We start from the raw sequence: 24,601 nt of genomic DNA, 5'->3' as shown, positions 1-24,601 counted from the left end.
GCTGCCTTTTCACCTTGCTAATAGTTTCCTTTGTTGTGCAGAAGCTTTTAAGTTTAATTAGGTCCCATTTGTTCATTTTTGCTTTTATTTTCAATATTCTGGGAGGTGGGTCATAGAAGATCCTGCTGTGATATATGTCGAAGGGTGTTTTGCCTATGTTCTCCTCTAGGAGTTTTATAGTTTCTGGTCTTACGTTTAGATCTTTAATCCATTTTGAGTTTATTTTTGTGTATGGTGTTAGAAAGTGTTCTAGTTTCATTCTTTTACAAGTGGTTGACCAGTTTTCCCAGCACCACTTGTTAAAGAGATTGTCTTTAATCCATTGTATATTCTTGCCTCCTTTGTCAAAGATAAGGTGTCCATATGTGCGTGGATTTATCTCTGGGCTTTCTATTTTGTTCCATTGATCTATATTTCTGTCTTTGTGCCAGTACCATACTGTCTTGATGACTGTGGCTTTGTAGTAGAGCCTGAAGTCAGGTAGGTTGATTCCTCCAGTTCCATTCTTCTTTCTCAAGATAGCTTTGGCTATTCGAGGTTTTTTGTATTTCCATACAAATTGTGAAATTATTTGTTCTAGCTCTGTGAAGAATATCGTTGGTAGCTTGATAGGGTTTGCATTGAATCTATAAATTGCTTTGGGTAGTATACTCATTTTCACTATATTGATTCTTCCAATCCATGAACATGGTATATTTCTCCATCTATTAGTGTCCTCTTTGATTTCTTTCACCAGTGTTTTATAGTTTTCTATGTATAGGTCTTTAGTTTCTTTAGGTAGATATATTCCTAAGTATTTTATTCTTTCCTTTGCAATGGTGAATGGAATTATTTCCTTAATTTCTCTTTCTGTTTTCTCATTATTAGTGTATAGGAATGCAAGGGATTTCTGTGTGTTGATTTTATATCCTGCAAATTTACTATAGTCATTGATTAGTTCTAGTAATTTTCTGGTGGAGTCTTTAGGGTTTTCTATGTAGAGGATCATGTCATCTGCAAATAGTGAGAGTTTTACTTCTTCTTTTCCAATTTGGATTCCTTTTATTTCTTTTTCTGCTCTGATTGCTGTGGCCAGAACTTCCAAAACTATGTTGAATAGTAATGGTGAAAGTGGGCACCCTTGTCTTGTTCCTGACTTTAGAGGAAATGCTTTCAATTTTTCACCATTGAGGATAATGTTTGCTGTGGGTTTGTCACATATAGCTTTTATTATGTTGAGGTATGTTCCTTCTATTCCTGCTTTCTGGTGAGTTTTTATCATAAATGGATGTTGAATATTGTCAAAGGCTTTCTCTGCATCTATTGAGATAATCATATGGTTTTTATTTTTCAATTTGTCAATGTGGTGTATTACATTGATTGATTTGCGGATATTGAAGAATCCTTGCATCCCTGGGATAAAGCCCACTTGGTCATGGTGTATGATCTTTTTAATATGTTGTTGGATTCTGATTGCTAGAATTTTGTTAAGGATTTTTGTGTCTATGTTCATCAGTGATATTGGCCTGTAGTTTTCTTTTTTTGTGGGATCTTTGTCAGGTTTTGGTATTAGGGTGATAGTGGCCTCATAGAATGAGTTTGGAAGTTTACCTTCCTCTGCACTTTTCTGGAAGAGTTTGAGTAGGATAGGTGTTAGCTCTTCTCTAAATTTTTGGTAGAATTCAGCTGTGAAGCCGTCTGGACCTGGGCTTTTGTTTGCTGGAAGATTTTTTATCACAGTTTCAATTTCTGTGCTTGTGATGGGGTTAAGATTTTCTATTTCTTCCTGGTTCAGTTTTGGAAAGTTGTACTTTTCTAAGAATTTGTCCATTTCTTCCACGTTGTCCATTTTATTGGCATATAATTGCTGATAGTAGTCTCTTATAATCCTTTGTATTTCTGTGTTGTCTGTTGTGATCTCTCCATTTTCATTTCTAATTTTATTGATTTGATTTTTCTCCCTTTGTTTCTTGATGAGTCTGGCTAATGGTTTGTCGATTTTATTTATCCTTTCAAAGAACCAGCTTTTGGCTTTGTTGATTTTTGCTATGGTCTCTTTTGTTTCTTTTGCATTTATTTCTGCCCTAATTTTTAAGATTTCTTTCCTTCTACTAACCCTGGGGTTCTTCATTGCTTCCTTTTCTAGTTGCTTTAGGTGTAGAGTTAGGTTATTTATTTGACTTTTTTCTTGTTTCTTGAGGTATGCCTATATTGCTATGAACTTTCCCCTTAGGACTGCTTTTACAGTGTCCCACAGGTTTTGGGTTGTTGTGTTTTCATTTTCATTCGTTTCTATGCAAATTTTGATTTCTTTTTTGATTTCTTCTGTGATTTGTTGGTTATTCAGCAGTGTGTTGTTCAGCCTCCATATGTTGGCATTTTTAATAGTTTTTCTTCTGTAATTGAGATCTAATCTTACTGCATTGTGGTCAGAGAAGATGCTTGGAATGATTTCTATTTTTTTTTAATTTACCAAGGCTAGATTTATGGCCCAAGATGTGATCTATCCTGGAGAAGGTTCCATGTGCACTTGAGAAAAGGTGAAATTCGTTGTTTGGGGATGAAATGTCCTATAGATATCAATTAGGTCTAACTGGTCTATTGTATCGTTTAAAGTGTGGGTTTCCTTGTTAATTTTCTGTTTAGTTGATCTATCCATAGGTGTGAGTGGGGTATTAAAGTCTCCCACTATTATTGTGTTATTGTTAATTTCTCCTTTCATACTTGTTAGCATTTGTCTTACATATTGCGGTGCTCCTGTGTTGGGTGCATATCTATTTATAATTGTTATATCTTCTTGGATTGATCCTTTGATCATTATGTAGTGACCATCTTTGTCTCTTTTCACAGCCTTTGTTTTAAAGTCTATTTTATCTGATATGAGTATTGCTACTCCTGCTTTCTTTTGGTCCCTATTGGCATGGAAAATCTTTTTCCAGCCCTTCACTTTCAGTCTGTATGTGTCTCCTGTTTTGAGGTGGGTCTCTTGTAGACAACATATGTAGGGGTCTTGTTTTCGTATCCATTCAGCCAGTCTTTGTCTTTTGGTTGGGGCATTCAACCCATTTACGTTTAAGATAATTACTGATTAGTATGATCCCATTGCCATTTACTTTATTGTTTTGGGTTCGAATTTATACACCGTTTTTGTGTTTCCTGTCTAGAGAATATCCTTTAGTATTTGTTGGAGAGCTGGTTTGGTGGTGCTGAATTCTCTCAGCTTTTGCTTGTCTGTAAAGCTTTTGATTTCTCCTTCATATTTGAATGAGATCCTTGCTGGGTACAATAATCTGGGCTGTAGGTTATTTTCTTTCTATGTCTTGCCATTCCCTCCTGGCTTGAAGAGTTTCTATTGAAAGATCAGCTGTTATCCTTATGGGAATTCCCTGTGTGTTATTTGTTGTTTTTCCCTTGCTGCTTTTAATATTTGTTCTTTGTATTTGATCTTTGTTAATTTGATTAATATGTGTCTTGGGGTGTTTCGCCTTGGGTTTATCCTGTTTGGGACTCTCTGGGTTTCTTGGACTTGAGTGATTATTTCCTTCCCCATTTTAGGGAAGTTTTCAACTATTATCTCCTCAAGTATTTTCTCATGGTCTTTCTTTTTGTCTTCTTCTTCTGGGACCCCTATGATTCGAATGTTGTAGCGTTTAATATTGTCCTGGAGGTCTCTGAGATTGTCCTCATTTCTTTTAATTCGTTTTTCTTTTTCCCTCTCTGATTCATTTACTTCTACCATTCTATCTTCTAATTCACTAATCCTATCTTCTGCCTCTGTTATTCTACTATTTGTTGCCTCCAAAATGTTTTTAATTTCATTTATTGCATTATTCATTATATATTGACTCTTTTTTATTTCTTCTAGGTCCTTGTTAAACCTTTCTTGCATCTTCTCAATCCTTGCCTCCAGGCTATTAATCTGTGATTCCATTTTGATTTCAAGATTTTGGATCAATTTCACTATCATTATTCGGAATTCTTTATCAGGTACATTCCCTATCTCTTCCTCTTTTGTTTGGTTTGGTGGGCATTTATCCTGTTCCTTTATCTGCTGGGTATTCCTCTGTCTCTTCATCTTGTTTAAATTGCTGAGTTTGGGGTGTCTTTTCTGTATTCTGGCAGTTGGTGGAGTTCTCTTTATTGTGGCGTTTCCTCGCTGTGTGTGGGTTTGTACAGGTGGCTTGTCAAGGTTTCTTGGTTAGGGAAGCTTGTGTCAGTGTTCTGGTAGGTGGAGCTGTATTTTTTCTCTCTGAAGTGCAATGAAGTGTCCAGTAATGAGTTATGAGATGTCTATGGTTTTGGGGTGACTTTGGGCAGCCTGTATCTTGGAGCTCAGGGCTGTGTTTCTTTGTTGCTGGAGAATTTGCTTGGTATGTCTTGCCCTGGAACTTGTTGGCCCTTGTGTGGTGCTTGGTTTCAGTGTAAGTATGGAGGCGTTTGATGAGCTCCTGTCAATTAATGTTCCCTGGAGTCAGGAGTCCCCTAGAGTCAGGGTTTGGACTTTAGCCTCCTGCTTCCAGTTATCAGTCTTATTTTTACAGTTGTTTCAAAACTTCTCCTTCTATACAGCACCATTGATAAAACATCTACGTTAAAGATGAAACGTTTCTCCACCGTGAGAGTCACCCAGAGAGGTTCACAGCGTTACATGGAGAAGAGAAGAGGGAGGAGGGAGTTAGAGGTGACCCGAATGAGATGAGGTGGAATCAATAGAGGAGACAGTGGGCTAGCCAGTAATCACTTCCTTATGTGCACTCCACAACTGGACCACTCAGAGATGTTCACGGAGTTATACAGAGAAGAGAAGAAGGAGGAAGGAGACAGAGGTGGCCAGGAGGATAAAAGGGGGGAATGAAAAGGAGGGAGACAGATCCAGCCAGTAATCAGTTCCCTAAGTGTTCTCCACCATCTGGAACACACAGAAATTCACAGAGTTGGGTAGAGTAGAGAGGGGTTAGGGAGGAGACACAGGCGATCTGGTGGAGAAAAAGGAGAGTCCAAAGGGAGAGAGAGCAGTCAAGCCAGTAATCTCTCTCCCTAGTGAAAAATGGGTACTGAAGATTGGGTTCTTAAAGGTACAAAATTGGTAACAAATACATAAAAGCAAAAATTAAAAATCTAGAGTAGAGTTTGGATTTTCAAAAATACAATGTTAAAAGAAGAAGGAAAAGAAAGAGAGAAAAAAACAAACAAACAAAAACAAACAAAGTCACAAAAATTATAAAGAAAATATAGGTACAAAATTGATAACAAATACCAAAAAGCAAAAGTTAAAAATCTAGAGTAGAGTTTGGGAATTTCAAAAATACAATGTTAAAAAAAGAAGAAGAAGAAAAAAAGAGAGAAAAAAAACAAACAAAAACAAAGTCGCAAAAAATATAAAGAAAGTATAGGTACAAAATTGATAACAAATACCAAAAAGCATAAATTAAAAATCTAGAGTAGAGTTTGGAATTTCAGATATACAAAGTTATATAAAAGAAGAGAAAGAAAGAGAGAAAAAAAAGTCACAAAAATTATAAAAAAAAAAATAGGTACAAAATTGATAACAAATACCAAAAAGCTAAAATTAAAAATCTAGAGTAGAGTTTGGAATTTCAAAAATACAATGTTAAAGAAAAGAAGAAGAAAATAAAAAGTCAAAAAAATTATAAAATATATATATATGAAGTTTGCTTTAAAAAAAATAGGGTCTTTTTTTTTTTTTTTTGCTAATAGTAGGTTATAAAAGTGAAAATTAAAGGAATAATAGAGGACTTAAAATTCTTTAAAAAATTTTTTTAAAAAGAAAGAAAGAATGATCGTAAAAATATATCTAGGACTTTCTCTAGTTTTGTTGTGGGTATTGTGGGTTCAGTTCATTTTCGGCTAGTTCCTTGGTCCGACTTATATTTCTCAAGATCTATAGGCCCCTTCCTATGTAGTCGGTACTAACCACAGGGTTTTAATCTATTGCCTGTAGCTTCCAAGGCGGTTCCCTCTGTTATAACTTCTTCTGTTTGCTGGTCTCTTCAGTGTCTGGTTTCCGCCCTGACACAAACGGGACGGTGGAGGACACTTTTTTTTTTTTTTAAGGCTCACTTGTTCAGTCGCGCTGTGGGGAGGGAGGGAGGGATGCTGCAAACAACACTGGCGTGTGCTCGCAGTGCCTCAGCCACACTGGGTCTGCCCCCGCTCACAGCACGTGTAGCCTCCCTGCCCACACTGCTCAGGCTCTAGATTGCTCCGCCGGGAACCATCCGTGGCCGGCCCTGGGCTGCATGTACCTCCCAGGTCCAAGCCACTCAGGTTCAGGCACTCGGGTGGTCCTCAGAGGCGCAGATTCAGTTGGGCCTGCGTTTTGTGCCCTTCCAAGGTCCGAGCAGCTCAGGTGATGAGGGGTTTGGCGAGCACAATTGCTGCAACTTATCGCCTCCCCACCGCTCAGTTATCTAGGTGTACAACCGGCACACCTTCTCAGGCAGATGTTGACCGTCCAGACCCCCAAGAAGTTTTAGTTAGCAAAGAAGCCTGCTTACAGTTTTATAGATAATGTCTCTCTGGGGCTGCAAATGCCCCCTTCCAGCTCTGGCTGCCTGTCACTGGAGGGGGATGGTCTGCAGCTGGCTATCTCTGTTCAGTCCTTTGTTTCGTGTTCGGGCCTGGTGGTGTCAGGTTAGGGCTGGCTTTTCGCGTGGTAGATATCCCACAGTCTGGTTTGCTAGCCCAAATTATTTTGTTCAGATAGCGCTCGGGTATTCAGGCCAGATCCTTACTCTAAGTGATGCAGCCTGCGCCGCGCCTCCCTGCCCAGCCCCTGCTTGCTAGTGGTGTGTGCTGGCATCTGTGCTGCTTCTCCACTGGGGCAGTTACCATAGGGCTCCTAATCTGCAGGTTTTAATTGTTTATTTATTTTTCCTCCCTGTTATGTTGCCCTCTGTGCTTCCAAGGCTTGGCACAGATTCGGCAGTGAGAAGGTTTCCTGGTGTTTGGAAACTTCTCTCTTTTTAAGACTCCCTTCCCGGGATGGAACTCCATCCCTCCCTCTTTTGTCTCTTTTTTTGTCTTTTATATTTTTTCCTACCTCCTTTCAAAGACTTGGGTTGCTTTTCTGGGTCCTCTGCCGGCATTCAGAAGTTGTTTTGTGGAATTTACTCAGCGTTTAAATGTTCTTTTGATGAATTTGTGGGGGAGAAACTGTTCTCCCCGTCCTACTCCTCCACCATCTTAGCTCCCTCTCCCCACCTCACTTCTGATGAGATTTTTGTATCCTTGACAAATACGAAATAGGACATTATTGTGTGTTTGAAAAATAGTAACTCCCAAATTCCTAAGAGTATCCTAGGTATTGGGCTCAGTGCTGGAAGCTTTCAGTAAATTATCTAATTTAATTCTCAATGAGCCAAATGCTCTCTTGAAGTCCTTTGAGATCCACCCTTTCCTTCAACCTTCAGATAAACATGGTTCTCCTCCTCCGCTCTCCGAGATTCCTGAGAGTCGCCAGGTCTTAGCGTTTTCATGATTCTCTCTCATTTCTGTGTGCTCTTCTCGCTCAATCCTGTTCTGACTCAGTTCTGGAGTTCATGCCTTTTTTGTCTTCTTATCGATCTACAGAGGTGGGGTACTTAACCAGAACCTGGGGTGGGGGTGAGAAGAACCTCCGAAGGAAGGTGAGGTGCTTCTGCCTTTTCCTTAATTTCCCTCTAAACATTACTGACATAAGGCAAAACTTATAATGAGAAGTTTACTCAAAGTTGGGAGTAGCTAGGGAAAAGATGGGACTTTTCAAAGCCCAGCAAACAGCTGGAAATTTAAAAACCAGACCTTCTACTCCTGTAAGCTCCCCCTCCACCAGGTAGATCCCACAGCTCCTCCCTTCAGCCTCTGCTCTCTATCCCACTGCCAGACCCTCCCCATGCCTGCCCCGCTTTGGCCCCCTCTTCCCTGATTTCACTCTGATTGGAGAAGGCTGGCTGGAGAGCTTTGTCTGTCACACTAAACTGAACTGAGCTCAGTTTCCCTCTGTGTTAGTGGAGGTCAGTGTATTTCAGATTGCTTTGAATCAAGCATCTTTAGCTGGTTTGCCTTCTAGAGATAGGTAGCAATTGCTGGCAGAGAGACAGGGATCTTTGTTTTGAAAAAGGACACCTATCTCTACCACTGACCACCATTAACATAGGGGGAAACTGAGCTCAGCTCAGTTCAGTCAGTTCAGTCGCTCAGTGTCCGACTCTTTGCGACCCCATGGACTACAGCATGCCAGGCCTCCCTGTCCATCACCAACTCCCAGAGTTTACTCAGACTCATGCCCACTGAGTCGGTGATGCCATCCAAACTGAGCTTAGAGTGGTTAAAAATGTATCCAAAGTCACAGCGTTGGTGAATGGTGAGGTCTGGTTTGAAACAGGTGCAACGGTTCCAGACCAGCCCTTCTAACTATGATGGTAATCTTCAAAGAGGTGAGGCTTGAGGGAGCCTTAAGGGAAGGGCTGACAGCGGGCAAACACCTGAGGCAGAGCTGAGACCGGCTGAGCTGAGGGGAGCAAGCAGAGGCGGGCCCTCGAGGCAGGGAGCCCGGGAAGAGACTGGAACAGAGGGCAGCCTCCATGCCAGGGTTGGGGGGCCACGGGAAAGGAGACGAGGGAGTAGACTGAGAAGCTAATTAGGAGGGACAAAGCTAATGGCAGAGTGGGTCAAATCAAACAGAAGAAGGGAGTCTGGAGGGTGAAGGAGAGAGAGGCGCCAAGGGTCATGTCCGGATTTGCGGATGCTCACTGAGATGGTGACCATGGTGGGAAGGCCGGGAGCGGCCGGCGTTCAGAGCGCCCTCAGTCAAGCGTGCGCACGTGGAGACGGAAGCGCACGTGGAGACGGAAGGGCCGTGAGGCTTCCGTCCGCAGACGTTCACAAGCTGCTCCATGGATGGGTCTCTGGCTCTTGAGACAAGCCCGCACTGGAGAGGCGGTCGTGGGCCTCTAGATGGTAATTAAAGCCACAGGAAGATGACCTCACCTTGGGAGAACGTGAGAGAGAGGAGGCGAGGACCTTGGACAGGAGCGTCCCAGGGAAGGGAGGGGCCCAGGGAGAACAAGAGGAGGAAACTGAGAGAGGGGTGGCTGGGCAGCCAGAGGGACGGGGGAGGGCTCTGCGGCAGGGATCCAAGGTAGGGAGAGGCGGGGGGTGGTTCCAGGAGGCAGAGGTCCATGTTGCCAAGTGCTGCTCCAGAAGCATCATTCATTGGATGGATTTATAAACAGAGTATTGGGAGGGTGGTCTTCAGAGACCACTGGTGATTCCCCTCAGAGAAATCACATCTGAGAAGTGAAGGATATGGAGGGGAAGGGATAGCTGTTATCAGAAGAGACCGGTAGGGGCGAAGGAGAGAGGGTTTTGTTTGGTTTTGCGTTAAGAGGGTGGTGAGCAAGGGTAAATGATGAAGGGAAGGAGCCGGCCACTGGGTGAAGGGGGCCGTATATACGGCAGAAGTGAAAATGCAGATGGGGACAGACCAGAGACTTCTGAGACTCAGGGACAGAGGGTCCCACTAGCCTTTCCTGAAACAGGCCCCGTCAAAAGCATCTGAATCCACAGAAATCTGTTAGAGATCTGGGCATGAATCTGTAGTCCCAGGAGTGTGATGGAAGGAGCAGAGATGCCCCTGATGGGACCCCTTGTGAGCCCAGGCTGGAGGAGGAGACACAGCGCTCAGGCAACACAGCTGTGGATTGGGGCCTTCAGGTCCCTCTGTGACTTACCCCAGCCCTGAACACAGGAGCCTCAACCAAGCTCTCTCAGTCCACCCACCTCCCCCAGCCAGGGGCTGTTTACATGGCCCTTGGACCACCCGCTTGAGCTGCCCCTGCTGGTCTGCATGGACTTGGGCTTCTGTATCCCTCTGCCCTCTGGGGCTTATGTGTGTGCTTACAACTTCTGCCTGGGTGCAGAGTATCCTAGCTCCTGGCCCCTTGATTCAGAGCAGTGGTGTCCCAGAGCCTTGGTGCCCAAAGGATTCAAGTCCTTCCTTGAGTCTGCCTCCCTACAGCTACCTGGGAGGTGCCTGACACCCCAGCTTCTTCAGCCTCCCCTCCATGTCCCCAAACTTGGTTAGTTCTCAGGCAACCCTATTTCTCCACAGTTACATTGGTGGAGAAATGTAACTTTATTGAGCACATGCTGTTCATTTATTCATGTGCTTAATGCTGTTAGAGCACCCCCGTGTACTCCACACTTCACTGATCACTGGGGATCCAACCAAAAACAAGACAGATTCATCCCTGCCCTTGTGCGGCTTGCAGCCCTCTTCCCTAATGTAGTGCCTGACATTTGGCTTTCTTTATCCTATTTATTCTTATAGCAACCCTATGAAATAGACATTACTACCTCCATTTTACAAAAAAAGAAACTGAGGGATTTCCCTTGTGATCCAGTGGTTAAGACTCAGCACTTCCAATCCGTGGTTGGGGAACTAACATTCCACATGCCACGCAGTGTAGCCAAAAAAAAAGAAAGAAAGAAACTGAGGTCCAATGTGATTAAAAATTAGACAGCAAGTAGGTCACAGAACCCTGATCTGCCATCTTCAGAGGCTCTGCCTTCTCCAAGCAGAGCTGATCCCAAGTTCTCTGCATTTGAAGTCTCTCGGTTCCCTTCTTTAAATTGACATCTTCCCCTCCTTCTGTTTCCTCCCTCCTTCTCTCCCTTCTTGTGCTCCTTGGAGGAAAAGGTGAGTTGTTTGAGTCACAGATCTAACTGGCAAACCTGGAGCGAGTTGTTAATTTCTCCGCTCAGGGCCCACATCCCCTCCTCCCTGAAATGAGCGTGATCTTGTGGGCCCTGCCCTCTCCAGAAGGCGCTGGGAGGATTAAATGGGGTCAGAGATGTGAAAGTCCTTTCGAAGGCACCCACAGGCAAGGGGTTATTCTTATCAAAACCTTCTCTAAGCGGAAGCCCTGGGATCAGCAAATTACTCGTTAAGGTGCATTGCAGTCACTGTATTTCCTGTCCCAGGCTGTTTATACTGCAAGTCCTTCACTAGCTGTGTAATGAAAGGGTTTTTCTCTTCTGAAGGAATTTCAGGTGTCATCTAACACGGAGCAAAAGAAAGTGGAGCCTTCCTCACACCTCTGAGATCCCAGGCAAGGAGGAATAGAAAGACAAACACGTATCAAGCATTTATTACATGCCATGCACTGGGCTAAGCACTTTGTCCACAGCACCTTCTCTATTTCTCCCAACTCTTTAAGACTATAATACTACTAGTTTTACTTTACAGATAAGAACATGAATTAATCTGAAATTACAAAGCTTTGAATGGTGCATTTAGGACTTGGACCTAGGCCTGATTCCCAAATGTATGCTTCTTCCACTGAGAAAAACCCAGTCCTGCCAGAAATCCCTGCTGGAGCCACCTCCTCCAATGCAGTTTCAGCAGTGTCACTCTATGATAACCTCTGATTTGCCTCCCTGCCTGCCCTGTTCCAGACAACCAACCCTGGGAGGACACAAACTGTGTCAAACTCATTTTCATATTCCTAACCATCAGCACAGTTTGCCTGGGCCACAGAAGCTGAGCGGTTGGTGGTCAAAGAATAATTTCTGTCCTAAAGATAAAATCGTGACTCTCACATACAAATATAAAATCTGTATCAAAAATCTACTTAACTCATTAATTAATGAGGACACCAGTGAAACGTTACAACCAGTTCAAAGGAAAAGTCAAAGAACCTTGGATATGTATGTCTTTGACTACTTGGACTGTCATAACAAAATACCACAGGTTGGATGGCTTAAACAACAGACATTCATTTTTCATAGTTTGGAGGCTGGAAGTCCAAGATCAAGATGCCAGCAGGGTCCTTTCTGGTGCGAGCTGGTTTCTGTCTTATAGGAGGCTGCTTTCTCACTGTGCCCTTACACGGCCTTTCCTTGGTCTGTGCCTATGCAGGGGAGGGGCAGAGAGAGTGAGGTCTCTGGCACCTCTTCTTATAAGGACAATAATCCTGCAGGTCAGGGGGCCCCAACCTCTGGGTCACACACCAGTACTGGTCTGTGATCTGGTAGGAACTGGGCCATACAGCAGGAGGTGAGTGGAAGGCAAGCGAATGAAACTTCCTCTGTATTTACAGCTGCTCTCCATCACTCACATTTCCACCTGAGTTCCACCTCCTATCAGATCAGCAGCAGCATTAGGTTCTCATAGGAGCACAAATCCTAACCCTAAAGTCAAGGTGAAATATCCTGAGAAGGCCACAAAATAGAGATAAAGTGCATGATCAGTGTAATGCACTTGAATCATCCTGAAACCATCCCTCCCCTCCCGCGGTCCGTGAAAAAATTGTCTTCCACGAAACTGGTCCCTGGTCCCTGGTGCCAAAAAGGTTGGGAACCACTGCTATAGATCAGAGCCCCACCCTATGACCTCATTTAGCCTTAATTACTTCCTCAGAGTCTATATCACCAAATACAGCCACACTGGAGGTTAGGGCTTCAAAATATGAATTGTGAGGAGGGAAGGTGGACACAAACATTCAGTTGTTAACAACGTGCAAATAAAGAATGCTGAGATGAATTTTGGAGAAGGAAATGGCAACCCACTCCAGTGTTCTTTCCTGGAGAATCCCAGGGACGGGGGAGCCTGGTGGGCTGCCGTATATGGGGTTGCACAGAGTCAGACACGACTGACGTGACTTAGCAGCAGCAGCAGCAGCAGAGATGAATTTGCAAATAGATGTAAAATAGGTCTGTCCACAAGCAATAATAAATTGACCACAATTAAATTATGTTTCTAAAGACAACAGCATTTGCATTATTATCAGTTTTCTGCCACTTTCAGAACTGTAAAATAGCTCAAAGACAATGAAAAATTGAAAAAAAATCAAAAACATGCTAGTCAGGACACTCAATTATCTTTTTCATCTATTTGAGTCTTTCACAGTGTTTCCCTATAGAATGAATCAATAAGTCAGTAAAAGCAGTGGTCTGGGCTGCTGCAGGAAGTGTCCACTCCCCAGCCATCCCCTAATTCTATCTCTCTCAGAGTGCATTTTTGCACACGTTTTTTATCACCCTATTTCCACCAGACAGAGAGGTCTCACAGCCTGGCCCCTAGGCCTTTCAACTGCCAACCAACTCCCACTCACAGTGATACTAACATCCCGGACTCACATCTACAGCTGCCTGGGGAATAGTTCCTTTGTCGAGACTGGAGAAAGTAGGTTGCATCACAAAGTATAAAGCAGAGGGTCTCTCATGTCAAATAGACAACATCAAGGGCACAGGTGGGCTGGGGAGAGGAGGGGTCTGGCCATGAATGAATTCCCTCGCCACTCACATTGACATTGGCCCATGGAAGAACTCCATAGACCAGAAAAGAGGTGCCACAGTCCTACAGCAAAGGGACATCCCCAGGTCACTCAGGCTCCAAGAGTAACTTTACCAATTGGGCACTTTGAAAATTTCAGGTCTTGCCAGAAACAGCACCTGACAGAGGACTGAGAATGTACAAGACCAGGGATGTGGAGGAGTCTTCCACTGGCAAATCAATGGAAAGCAAGCCCTGGGGCGTCTAAATGCCAAATGGAGCCCCACTTCTAGCTCATTGAGAAATTCAGCCTTGACTTCAGATTCTCTGGAAATCCAAACTTTGCTCTGAGCAAAAGATTTCTGATCCCTTTCTCTTCCTTCCTTTACAAAGGTCAAGTTCTATCTGCAAAAATTGAGTTTGTGGTGCAAGTCCATGGTGTTTAATACTAGAACAGTTTATGCAAACTGGACAAGGTCCACATCGGCATCTGACAGCCTCACATCTCTGGCCTGGACTAGCAATAGCCTGCAACCAGCTTGCTGGTGTCTTAATTGGCTCCAGCTGTTGTAATGGTGTACCTTAGACTGGGTGGCTTATAAACAACAGAAATTTAATTGTCACACTTCTAGAAGCTAGAAGTCTGAGACCAGGGTACTAGCATGGTTGAATTCTGGTGAGATCCTCTTCCAGGATACAGGCTTCTTATTGTATGTTCACATGGTGGAAAAGAGAATGCTCCTGGGGTCTCCTTTATAAAGGCACTAATATTCATGAGGGCTTCACCCTCATGACCTAATCACCTCTCAAAGGCCTAGCCTTCTAACACCATCACATTGGATGTTAGAATTTCAAGTATGAATTTGTGGAGGGACACAAAGATTCAGTCTATTGCAGTGACCTCCAGTCTCATCTCTCCAGCTCATCCTGCACTAATACCAGTCACCTTTCTAGACATACTTAGCCTTATCATTTTCCTGCCTAAAACTTTCGGATGACTTCCAGTCACCTGTAGGATAAAGTCACTGATATACAAAGCACTCCACAACCAGTCCTGCTCTCTTCCCCAGCCTCTTCTCTCATCATCACTTCCTGACCCCCTCCATATGCTCCAGCATCACCAACTCCTAGCAGTTCTCTGCTCACCCCAGGCCATTCCTCCATGCCCTTACTCATGATGTTTCCTCTGCCTAGAATGTCCATCTCACATTCTTTCCCTTACCAACTCCTTTCCCCCGGAGGCTTGGTTCACATGTTCTCCTTTCTTCCCCTTGGCACGAGCTCTCTGCTCCAACATGCCCATCATTCCTGCTAGTATGTCTGCTTCCCCTTCTACTAGACTATGAATTCCTTGCAAGGAGGGATTGTTTCTTGTGCTGAGTTAGTCTCCCCCCAAAATTCATGCCCCACTCAGAAACTGTGAATGTGACCTTATTTGGAAATAGGGTCTTTGGAAGATGCAATGAGTTAAGATGAGGTCATACAGCAGTAGGATAGCCTCTAAATGCAATGTGACTGGTGTTCTTTTAAGAGGGAAACTTGGAAACAGACACCCAAGAGAAAGCTATGTGAAGACAGAGACAGACTGGAGTGATGACTCTACAAACCCAAGATTAGCACGCATTGTTGGGAGCCACAAGAAGCTAAGAGAATCGTGGAACATGGTTTTCTCTTGAACCTCAGAAGAAGCATGACCCTGCTGTCACCTTGATTTTGGGTTTGTAATCTCCAGAACTGTGAAAGAGGATATTACTATTTTTTTATTTTAATATTTTATTTTTTAATTTATTTGGTTGCACTGGGTCTTAGTTGTGGCATGTAGGATCTAGTTCTCTGACAGGGATCAAACCTGGGTCCCCTGCATTAGGAGCATGGAGTCTTAGCCATTTGAAGTTTCAACAGTACATTTCTGAATTATTATTATTATTGTTTTGACTGCGCTGGATCTCTGTTGCAGCAAGCAGTCTTCTCTAGTTTCAAACTCAGTAGTTGTAGCCCACAGGCTTAGCTGCCCCACAGCATGTGAGGGCTTAGTTCCCCAACCAGGGATTGAACCCGTGTCCCTTTCATTGCAAGGTGGATTCTTAACCACTGGACCACCAGGGAAGTGCCACATTTCTACTGTTTAAAGCCACCTAGTTGGTGGTACTTTGTTACTGCAACCCTAGAGAAATAACAGATTTCTTATTAGGGTCCCTAGCCTGATGTTTGGTTCACCAGCATGTGGTTGGTAAATGTCGAAAGAAAGAAAGAATGAATTAATGATCCTACAATACTACTCTCTGCTTCACTCCCTGGTCTCAAGGAGCTGCCAAGGAAGGGAAGAGGGATTCAGGGCTAGAGGGTTTCACTCTGACCAAGGAAGGCAGGCTTAGTCAACACATCTTTATTGAGTACTTAGTTACCCAGATGTCTCCAACTCTTTGGACCCCATGGACTGTAGCCCGCCAGGCTTTTGTCTCCATGGAATTCTCCAGGCAAGAATACTGGAGTAGGTTTCCATGCCCTCCTCCAAGGGATCTTCCAGACCCAGCAATTGAACCCGGGTCTCCTGTACTACAGAAGAATTCTTTACCATCTGAACCACCAGGGAAACCCACCTACCAGGTGCAAAGGGCTCTACAAGGTGTAGTGAATCAGACAGGGCTCCCACACTGACAGAAATGAACTAAATCTATGGATAGTTCAGCCATTACCACGGGTGGATCTGGCTTGATGTCTAGGTGATGCTCCCATCAGTGAGGGTTACTGGAGCAGAGCAACTGAAGGAGATAGAGATGCAGGGTTTGCAGAAGAGAGGATTTTAAGGACACAGGCTCCAAATATGAGACAGATATCATGGATAAGAGAGATGTATTTCCTGTGGCTGCAAGAACGGATATTTGAAATTCACAGAGAAACAGATTAAGGGTCAGTCTAATAATTTTCTAATAGGAGGAGAAAGGCACTAAGAATGCTGAATGTGTCCCTGTGCCAAAAATCAAATGTGGTTTATTTATACAATGAAGTATTATTCAGCCATAAAAAGGAACGAAGTACTAACACGTGTTATCAATACAACACAGATAAACCTTGAAAACACTGTGCTAAGGGAAAGAAGTCACACAAAAAGCCGCAACTTACATTTAAATAAAGTAGGCAGAATGGACAAATCCACAGAAATGAGAAGCTGATGAGTGATTGCCCAGGAGTAGGGGTGTTGGGGGGATATAGAGTGGTTGCCAATGGGTACCAGATTTCTTTCTTTTGAGGGTGATAAAAAATGTTCTAAAATTGATTGTGGTGATGGCTCCACAATTCTGCGAAATTACTAAAAACCACTGAATTGTATACTTTAAAATAGTGAATTTTATGGTACGTGAATTATGTGTCAATTTGGGGAAGAAAAGTAAGCCATTAAATGGTTTTAAGCTGGGAAGTGACATTTTTCATCTGCATTTTAGAAAGAATGTGCTCTGGCCACGGGGTAGAAAACAAACTGGAAGCAGAGAAATCCTGACAGTTATGAGGCTGTTACAGAGTCTTGATGAGAGATAATGGTGACCCAGACAAAGGAAGTTTAGTGCAGATGGAGAGGAAAGGTCAGATCCAAGAAGCATTTAGGATGGATGCAGCAGATTAAACATACAGTCAAAACTGAGATGTGCAGAAATACGAGTTTCTTTATAATCGAATTCAACTTCATTCTTGTGGTGGTTTTTAAAATGTCCTCAAAATATTTTGACAGTCATTCCTTCAGAAGGTGGAGTCTAGTTGCCCTCTCCTTGAATGTGACCAAATTTAGTGACTCACTTCTAACTAATAGTATGTGGCAGAAGCAAGGCTACATTAATTCCAAAGCTACATAATAACATAACAGGCTCTCTCTCTCTCTTTTTCTTACTGCCCGCTCTGGGCAAAGGCAGCACCGTGCCATGAGGACACTAAAGCATTCCTGTGAAGAGCCCCACATGGACAGGAATGAGCCCTCCCACCACCAGCCAGCACCAACTTGCCAGCCACCCGAGGGTATCATCTTAGAAGCAGATCCTCATTTGCCCAGGGAAGTCCTCAGATAAAATCCCAGCCCTGAGCCTTTGGGTTTCCCAGCTGTGGCCACAGTCTCCAGAGTCCCTGACCCACTGAAATTGTGAGAGAGAATAAAAGTGATCGCTGTGCTAAGTCACTGAGTTTTCAGATCATTTGTTATGCAGCAATAAATAACCAATACAGTGCTGAAGCCCTATGCCTACTGAGAGCAGAGAACAATTAACCTTGCCAAGTAAAGGTAATAGAGTCACTTCTCTTTGAAAACTTAAGTCTCTTTGGGGTCAACACTCAGCTTCAAACTGATTTGAACTCAGAGTTCAAGCTCCCTATCTGGGCTCCTGGTTTTCTCTACTCTTGCCCTCTCCCTAGGATGTCTCATTCATGGGAGTTTCATGTAACATCACGGCCCTGAACAAGGGCTCCCCCGCCCTCCTTTGAGGGCTGGCTTGTCCTCTGTGGCCCTTGGGCATTGGTTTCTGCCTCTGCAGCATCTGCCACTGAAGTGGCTATGAGCCAGGTGACCTGTTTTCTGTTTCCCAGATGTTTAGTTGTGTTGTTTAGTCACTAAGTCGTGTCCAGCTATCTTGCGACCCCATGGACTGTAGCCTGCTACATGCTCCTCTGTCCATGGGATTTTCTAGATAAGAATAATGGAGTGGGTTGCCATTTCCTTCTCCAGGGTATCTTCCCAACCCAGGGATTGAACTTGCATCTCCTGCTTGGCAGGTGGATTCTTCACTGCTGAGCCAACAGGAAAGCTCATTCCCCAGATGAGGCCACTCTATATAGTTAGTTGTACACATTGTGCTTGTATAGAGGGTTCTTCCAAGGGGCTGAATGGGAATTTAATCCAGCTGTGCCCTGCTCACCAAGCTGAGACAGTCCAGAGGACAGGGTGCTTTGGGTAATTCATCCTCCCAGAAGGGGCGCCTATTTGCAAATCCCACAAAGGCATAGATCCAAACATCAGCCTTCCCCCACCCCGATCCTTCTAACAGAGACCCCTACCTCCCAGGACAGCAAAGAGTAAGGAGACTAAGGCACTCACACCTCAAGCACAAATTTAAGGCAATGCCCCCAAAACTCAGCAATCAAGATCGATAATATTTTACCATGCTGCTGCTGCTGCTGCTAAGTCGCTTCAGTCATGTCCGACTCTGTGTGACCCTAGAGATGGCAGCCCACCAGGCTCCTCTGTCCCTGGGATTCTCCAGGCAACACACTGGATTGGGTTGCCATTTCCTTCTCCAATGCATGAAAGTGAAAAGTGAAAGTGAAGTCGCTCAGTCATGTCCGACTCTTAGCAACCCCATGGACTGCAGCCTACCAGGCTCCTCTGTCCTTGGGATTTTCCAGGCAAGAGTACTGGAGTAGGGTGCCATTGCCTTCTCCAATATTTTACCATAGTATTTTTTAATTCAAATGAATGCTGAAAATTGAAACAAAATATCAAAATTTAATAGGGACAAGATCCAACCCATCTCTTGCATGACCCTGTCTCACTCGCCTCATTGTAATCCCAGCCCTTGTTCCAATAAAACTTTATTTATAAAACCAGGCAGCCAACCCCAAGGCCACGACTTGCCAATTTGATTTTTTTTTTTTAAGTACAGCAGTAAAGTATTATTTATTTTGATTATCCAATCGCTCACCTCCTGCTAGCCCTGGCTTGTCCCACCAGCCCTCATCTCTCAGACTGGGGACCACTCTGTATTTCCTGGATTCCAGCCACAGACCAGGAACTAAAAGGGTAGCAGAGGAAGGCTGCTACCAGAGGCAATATCTCAGGCCCTCTCCCTTCTGCTCTACAGTGTTCAACCCCTGCTGGTACAGGGCATTCTGGGAGTTCCAGAGAGAAACAGGGCACAAATTGCCTTGGGCTGGGCAGACTTCCTGGGTGGTCTTCATCATGCCTGGGGTTCTGGTCTCTAAGTGAAAACTGAGGGTGGGGAGGACAGAGAACACCCATCTGAACTCTAGCTCTCTGTCTCTTTGGGCTCCCCGATTTCCCAGGGAGGAATGCCTCCTTGTCTGGTACGGAAATTACCCTTAAGCCCCTGATTTGTGGTTACTGTTTTTTCATTCATTCAGCCATTTACTTCACAGTCAATCCTCAGTCTCTACTATATGCCAAGATTTGCCAGATTCTAGAGATACAGAGGAAAATTCTAGTACTGATGGGTCAAACGATAAGAGACAATAACATTTATAATAATTAAAGTCTCTTATATAAAGTGCAAAAATCAAAGTGTGTTCAGGCTTAGTTGTGGCAGGGAAGAGAAAGTGATTGCCTCTCTCCAGAAGCCTCAGGACAAGGGAGGTTTGATCCCCAAAGCCGACAAAGAACTTGAATGAGTAGCAGCAGTGGATATAGAAGTAATAGGATCGATATAAACAGAGAGAGGCACATTAGAGGGCTTGCGTGCATGCTCAGTTGCTTCAGTTGTATCTGACTCTCTGCCACCCTATGGACTGTAGCCCGCGAGTCTCCTCTGTCCATGGGATTCTCCAGGCAAGAACACTGGAGTAGGTTGCCATGCCCTCCTCCAGAGGATCTTTCACAAAGAGTCAGACACGACTGAGCGACTGAACTGAACTGAACTGAACTCCCTCTAATGGTTCAAGAGGGCTTCCCTGGTGGTTCAGCAGTAAAGAATACTCCTACCATGCAGGAGCCTCAGGAGACATGGGTTTGATCCCTGGGTTGGAAAGCTCCTCTGGAGGAGGGCATGGCAAGCCACTCCAGTGTTCTTGCCTGGAGTTAGGCAGTTGACCGGAGCTTCTCTGTCACCTAGGGATAATCATAATACCCCTTTATGATGTTGTTAAGAGCATTAAATGAGATACCTCAAATGCTCAGCACACCAAGCTCACAGTAAGCGACTGTGTAAGCACAATGTTAACCCTATTACCCATTCAATCTTCAGTCTAACATTAGAAGCATTGCATGAGAATAAACGTTTAGTTGCACGGATAGATTTTCGAACGTGGAGAAGGTTAATTCAATCAACAGTTAAGCATCTGCAACATCCCTAGAGACTCTACGGTTCACTTCTTAAAATTCAATGATCAGTCCAGAGTTTAAGCTAAGCCTTTTTGGAATTTAAAGCTAAACTGTTTCTCTCTTAAGCGCTAGATCTTGCCAATCAAAATTGCTTTGCTCATAGACTATTGTTATCTGCGTCTGAAAAATCCATTCAGCAATTCAATTGCTGTCTTTGTTCTAGGCTGGAGCCACCCTCCCCAGAGGCGATGATACCACTGACTCAGTGGGTACAGGCTACCCTGTGTCAGGGAACCAAACTTGCCATCTCAAAGTGTCTCTCTGGCCTGTGGATTATTTTGAATGGAAACAATCCAGGCCCCAAAGACTCAAACAGAAATCTTGACCCTCTGCCTAACTGCCTGGAAGGTTTAGATAGAGGACCCATTATAAGAATAGAATTAACCCCAGAAAAATCTGGGCCTGGTGGGGGACACTTAGAGACCAGAGACCACTCGTGTCCTGTTGTTTCTGCAGGACCCGGAGAACTTCTGTTTACCAAATGTTTGCTTTTCCATCTTCTTGTGAATTCCCTTCTTCCTTTTTGAAGTCCCAAACCACGGCCCCCCACAACCTCTTTTGTCTGTAGCTGAAGACGGTATTTAAGGTGAAGGTTTCAGCCATTTTGGTGAGTCACTCAGGTTTTCTGGGTCTCTTCCGTGAATACACGTTATGAACATTTTGCTTGATTTTCTCCTGTTAATCCGTCTCACATCAGTTTAATTCTTAGACCAGACAGAAACCCAGAAGGGTAGAGGAAAAATCTTTCCCTGCCCCGGCAATAAGACACATTGGTCTAATATTTCAAAGCCATTATTCAGCCCCTTAGGAAACTGGTAAGATTTAAGGATGAGGCTTGGTTGGATAAGGGATGAGAGAGGCTTAGACCCAAGGGGCTTAATTTATAGAAAGGTTTGTCTTTGGGGGGGGATCTTTTTTTTTTGTTGTTCCTCCCAGGAGAGAAAAAGACATCCTGCTAAATGATTCCACCTGGTGAGAGGTGAAAGTGTTAGTCGCTCAGTTGTGTCCAAATCTTTGCGACTCCCGCCAGGCCCCTCTGTCCATGGAGTTGTCCAGGCAAGAATACTGGCATGGGTTGCCATTCCCTTCTCCAGGGGATCTTCCCAACCCAGGGATCAAACCTAAGTCTCCTGTGTCCCCTGCGTTGCAGACAGTTGGTGAGAGGTAGGAGACCATATATTTACTGAGGCATCTACCCTGTGCCAGACTCTGTGTTCGAAGGGGACCCCCCTCCCAAGGACTGGGATGGTTCTGCTTCTGTGACTTCCACCTGAGGCAGCTCATGGGGACCTTGGGGCGACTGCGAGGGGACGAGGAATACAATTTTCCCAGCTCTTGAAAGGTTAGAGTGAGGTTACTGTGTGGTTGGGAATTTCAAAAAGTGAGCCTCTATTTCCCCCAGGATTCCTAGCATTCAACACCTACCCTGTGGACACTGATTCTGCTATTTGTGTTTTCTATTCCTGTTTTCTATCTTTCAAATACAGTGATATTTGAAAATATCAGCCTGTCTTTGGCAATGTTCAGAGACCCAAAGAAAGGATTTCATTTCAGCCTGAGCTGAAGTTAAAATGGAGAAGTTGTCCCTTCTCTCTTGGGCATGGAGAGGAGGGGACTGGTCCCAGGGGAACGTGAGGACCTAGGGAGGAAGCTCAGCTACTGGGGAGGCCTCGGGAGGTGGTGAGAGGCTGGGCTCCAGGTGTTCCCTGGTTCCCCTGGTGTCCCGTCCCCCAGCTGAGCGGTTCAGCTGTTGCTCCCTCCCTTCCCTGGGGGGATCCCTGAGCACCCCCTCCTTGCACTTGAGCTAGTCTTTTCAGCTAAGCCAGTCTGAGAGGCTTTGTTTCTGTTACTTGCTAGTCACAGCCCCTGACTCGAAGAACATCTTAGCTCAAAGGCATGATTCTAAGAGTGAGGATTCTTCTGCGCTGAGAGAAAAAAACCAAAAAAACCCTCAGAAGTTCCTGATCCTGCCTTCCGCACAGCAGGCCACTTAGTCCTTTGTTCATTCCCCAAATATCTATTAAGTGCTTACTGTGCGCCCGGCACCAGGATAAGAATAAATAAAGACACACAGCCCCTGCCCTGAGGAGCTCTTTTCCACGGGGAGGCACATGGGTAAGAGGGCTGGGTGAGCGTCACAGGGGGAGGCAGCAAGAGCCCCAGTTCTGGAATTCCCTCCTCGGAGGCACCAGCTCAGCCCGTTAAAATTAACTCCACCAATTAAAGGCATCGTTAGAAGACAATGCTGCCTGTCTTCCTCTTTATTTTTAATTGCAAGGCCTGGCCTAAAGTTGTCAAACCATTTATAATTAGAGCAGAGCCTGTGAGCAGGAGGTCTGGATTGGAGGAGAGAAGAAGGGGTGGAGAAGACAGAGGCTCCCTGCCCAGCACCCCATCCCCAGTCCTCTGGGCCTGGCCCCAGGGGCCCCTCTGCCTCCCTGGCTGTGACAGGCTGCTGCCCTACTAATGGAGGGAGTGGCTGGTGGGGGGCACTCTCCACTCGCTGCCCCCTCCCCTCTCAGTGCATACTCTGATTATAGTCATTAGGGAGTCACTCTGAGTGATGCGGGGACTGGTGGGTGGTACACCAGCGGCCCAGAAGATGGGAGGCAGTGGCTGTGTAAGGTAGGACCAGGCTGGGCTGGAGCACAGCCACCTGGAGCAAGGGTGGCACGTGAGGCTTCTCTCCTGCCCTCTCCCTGCAGGGAGGCACCCATCTCACCCAGAAAACAGCCCCCACTGACACAGCACAAACTGTGAGAGGCAGCCAGCCCAGTGCACGGGGCTCCAGACGAAGGCGGTGCCCCTCGATCAGCCTCTGGGCACCACCAGCTCAGCTTCACTGCACCCTGCACCCAGGATGAGAAGCAGGGTGATTCACGGCACTCTTGCCAGAGGCCAGAGCCAGGGAAAGGGCTGGGAGGAAAAGGCCAAAGTAAACCTGCTTCCCACGTGGTGCCAGTGGTAAAGAATCTGCCTACAATACAGGAGACGTGGGTTCAATCCCAGGGTCGGGAAGATCCCCTGGAGAAGCGCATGGCAACCCAGTCCAGTATTCCTGCCTGGAGAATCCCATGGGCTGAGGAGCCTGGTGGGCACAAAGAGCTGGACATGACTGAAGCAACTGATCATGCATGCACTCAGGACCATAGACCCCTTCCTCTCAGGCAAGCCACCCCAGTTACCTCCACGTGACTTTGGTAACTTCTCTGCTCTGCAGGTCACCTGGTGAATGGTTAAGGTTAATGGGTAGGAGCTCCCCTTTTTGCTCCCAACTAGTTTTGGGAGTCTGGCAAAGGCTTACTAGATAGTAAAGAAAGTAAGAGTATCTTGGATGTTGATTATGTACCGACCACTGTGCTAAGTACTTCACAGGCATTTTCTTGACTCTTATAAGCTGGGTACTGTTATTGCCCCCACTTCTCTGATATGGAAATACACTTCAGAGACACATGTAGCAAACAGAATGCAGGAGTGAGGACAGAACCATTCAGTCGCAGGAGGGCAGCCTCATGGGTACCCTCCACGAATCTTAAAATAGCATCATTTTCTCCTTGCCTCAAAGATTCAGTTCTGAGATTAAATAGCCTAATATACAGCATGCTTAAAACAGTGTCTGGCATGTCATAGGCACCACATAAACACTAGCTCTTTCTATTAGTACTCCTAATATGATGATAATGGTAATGCCTCTTTGTCCAAAAGGTTGGACAGTGCTGGGTTAAGTAACTTGCCCAAAGTAATACAACTAAAATGTATCTACTTTTAATATGCTATAGAATTCACTTCTATATAATCCCACTGCTTACTTATTATGTGCAGTGTTTACTGGCTCCCCGACTAGAATGTGAGCTCCACAAAGGCAGAGATCTCTATTTTGTTCACTGCTTAGAACGGGTTCCAAAACACACAGCACCCAATAAATGTTGTCAAATGAGTGAACGGATTCCAAGGTTTGTGTTCCTGATGGCCATGCTCTAAGGCAGCCTTCTGATCCTAGACCTGCTGCCTTCTTTTAAACTCAGTCTAAACAATTCCTGCTCCAGAAGGTAAAAAACAAACAGCAAAAATACAGAAACAAAGAAGCCTAAAAAACACCCAGTTCCCCTAGTCCAGTTAATAATAATTCCTTTACTTAAATATGAGATTTGTGCGTTCCCAAAAAACTTCTACATGCATCACCTGGTTTTATTATCTGTAGATGTCTTTACTCTCTCCAGTCTAGAAGGAGAAGCTGGGATCCACAGAAA

Source organism: Bos taurus, chromosome 15, assembly GCF_002263795.3.
Source record: "Bos taurus isolate L1 Dominette 01449 registration number 42190680 breed Hereford chromosome 15, ARS-UCD2.0, whole genome shotgun sequence".
Classification (NCBI taxonomy): Eukaryota; Metazoa; Chordata; class Mammalia; order Artiodactyla; family Bovidae; genus Bos; species Bos taurus.
Note: the sequence above shows the minus strand (reverse complement) of the source record.